A 3,435-nucleotide genomic window follows, 5' to 3' on the forward strand; every position below is an offset into this window, starting at 1 on the left:
TCCCTAACCTTTTGTGTTCCTCTATGTCTTTACTACATATTTCCTCTGATACTTCTTTCAGTAAGTTCATTACATTTGTCATCTCCTTTTTGTCTCTTGTGATCTTGTTTTTAACTTCTTCCTCTTCTATACCAGTGATTACTATTGATTTGTTTATCTCTACTGAATCTCTGACTAACTTTGGATTGTTTTGGATTATTCTTTTCACCTCCTTTTTGATGCTTTTTTCCTCCACCCTTGTTTCTAAGTCTTTCTTTACTTTCACCATTTCAGCATACGTGGTTTCTACATCATTTTTGTAGCTTTGCACAGCTTCATTCACTTGTGTTATCTTCTCCTCAATATCACTGCTCTGGGCAATAAGACTGCTAATTTGCCTAATTGTCTCTGTGTCATTTTTGAACTCTTCCATAACACTCTCGTGATTGACTACTGTACTTGCCATTTCACTCATTTTCTTCCTAAGTGTACTCAATTCCACTGTTAGTTCACTTATGGTTGTGTCTTTCTTATTGGCCTCCCTTCCTAGTTTTTCTATTTCTTCCTTTTGCAAGTGCATCTGCTTCTTTATTTCATCAATTTCATTTTTGAAAGCCATTTCTAGTTTGTTTACACGTTCGACCAGTCTATTGTGAGTCTACTTCAACCAGTTCTTGGTAGAAATCATCATTTTGCTTTTTACCTTTATCCCTTTTCTTTTCCAAATTTGCTTTACTAAAGCATGTATCCATTTTGCAATACTTAAAGTGCAAAGCATGTACTTACAATCTCCGTGTTGTTGTGTTCTTGCATAGTGGAACAAAGCACCAATGGTGGTCATTTGCTGACTTGGCCATGATGAAGCAAAGCTTGGCTAATTGGCAGAACCACAATCACACAACTTAGCTGGGGATCACAGTCTTGTTTTGTCTCCAGGCTTGGCGGCCTGTGACGTCACAGCCACTGAAGGCTCACGCTGCCATCAACCTAATTTTGTGCAACTTTGAAGGCTTATATCTCTAAATTTTTACTTTTGTTTGTCAAATTAACTAAATAATTGGATAATTCAGCACATTAATCACCCAAATAAATTTATCCATCTATTGCCAGACGCCTCAATCCCGTTCGGGGTGGCCACAAACAAATCACCTCCACGTCGTCCTGTCCCCTGTCATTTCACGGCCCTGCTCCCAGCTCACACCCCCCTCTCTCATATACCTCTCCACCCCATCCCTCCATCTCATCCTCGGACTCCCCCTCCCTCTTCCCCCCTCCACCTCACTCAAGTACACTCTCTTCGTCAGTCTTTCACCCTCCATCCTCTCCACATGGCCAAACAACCTCAGTGTGTTCCTCATAACACTTCCTATCACATCCACATCCACACCACAATGCTCCTTTATATCCTCATTCGTCAGCCTGTCTCTCCATATGACACCACAGGCTCCTCTCCATGTGACTCCACAGGCTCCTCTTCAAAAAAGAAATCAACCACCAACCAGTCCATTTGACAAGCACACCGAAACTGCAGCAGTTCCCTAAAGTAGGTGGTTGTCCTAGTTTCAGTAGCTTCCCAGGTTAGGTTTTGTGGCAGGATGGTTAATGTCATGCAAGGTGGCTCTGCCCCATAGTTAGGTACTCAATTTTGGCATTTCCTGATTTTTCTGGTGAGTTTTGATGGTCAGTTTTGTCAGAAATGCCTTATTTTGTCATGGGAGGAGGGAGGAGAAAACAACCACAGAGCATTTCCAACAAAATGTAACATAAAAATAATTGAACCACATGAAAATCCTCAAAATATGTCGGAAGTCAATATGAAAATAAATTTACAATAATACAGAATAAATCCAAACACAAAATGGGAAAGCCAGAAATTGGTTTGGAATATGTCCCAAGCAAACTCAACCAATATCTTAAAAGTTATAAGTTCATCAAAACTGCTTACCTTTTTGTTAAAGTAGTAGTATACTGCTCCTGCAACACCGGATAACAATACAGCTCCACCAAGAGGTAAAAGTAATGATTTTATACGAGAGCCGTCCATCTCCCTTACCTCCCTCCTCTCTGCGTACTTACTCTTGCAACTTGCAAGTCAAGTCACGTCTGTCGACCAAAAATAAGTATTACCGCATTTACTATGCGTGATATGAACCTTGAATATAGTACGGTAAGTGTGTCTCTACACAGTAAATAATGCAAAATAAGAACTTATCATTCTCTGTTAACTCCAATTTATGAATGAACATCGCTTGTACGTAAAACGTCTGAGCGAACTAATTCCGGTTCATAATCCTAATTTCTGATTGATTTAATTTGAAATGTTGATTGTTGTAGAAGGTATACTAAGTATGGAACCACAACACATAAATATTGTGTAATGAAAAAATCTGAAATATTAACCCCTTAGGCTATGCGACATTATTTTACCTTCCTCTGTATACCGTAAAATTTATAAATCTGCTTAATAGACGACCTTACTCGGTTAGAGAGATTTTTCAACCGAAAATCATTACCATAATATACCCACATGAACCCTTTCTCGGTGAACAGTGTACTCTCCCACATCTGGTAATTTTTATGTAATGTTGCGAATTTATATATAAAAAAAAAATAATAATAAACGAGAGCGAGAAATAATGCAGTGAATTATTAGAAGAACAGTAGCCCCCCCCCCACCTTTTTTTTAAATCCAGATAGTGTCATTTCGCATGAGGTTATCCATATTAGAACTGTTCATGCCAGTCTAATATGATGAACTCATCCTAATATGATGAGGATGGGATGCCATGTCACATGGGTCCATAGCTTAATTTTGGCCTGGGAGAAGAGTACCTTTCTAATCAGTCAAGATAACATTCAGTCAAATTCCATGAATGATGTATAATATAGCAGTGGTACAATAACGGAAGTTTGAGATCTTCATCCTAACCTTCTTTCCCACATACATGGGGTGAAAAGGATACAGAAACAGGAACAGGAAAGTACAAAAGAATAATAACTATCAACAAGAGTGCCCATCCACTCATTACTTTAGACCCCAAAATTCTTGGCTCCATCTTTTAGACCAAATGATCCACACAAGACTGCAGTTCATAATGTATATGAGACAGAGTCATTTTGTGGACTGTGGTTAAACAGGTACAAAAATAAAGTACTGTACTCAACAAATGCAGAGCCATGTGCTAAAATCATGTACTGTATTTTGTGAGGAAATATTACAAGGTGAACCACCACTGAGGCTGCACTTGAGCGAGGCAACTTGTGCATGAAAATCCTCACGTATGATTAACTGGCCAGGCCTGTCCTCATAATGCTCCAAAAAAAAAAAAAAAAAAAAAAAGTACAACCCTTGTCATATGAATTTCTGTACATATTTTTCCATCTACATCTGCCTCTATCAATTCTTTTGCTTCCTTAGCTTCAGTACCTTCATTACATTCACATCCATGTTCATCT

This window comes from Coenobita brevimanus, chromosome 101 (assembly GCF_032717465.1).
Source record: "Coenobita brevimanus isolate Jiangsu-jjx chromosome 101, ASM3271746v2, whole genome shotgun sequence".
Lineage (NCBI taxonomy): Eukaryota > Metazoa > Arthropoda > Malacostraca > Decapoda > Coenobitidae > Coenobita > Coenobita brevimanus.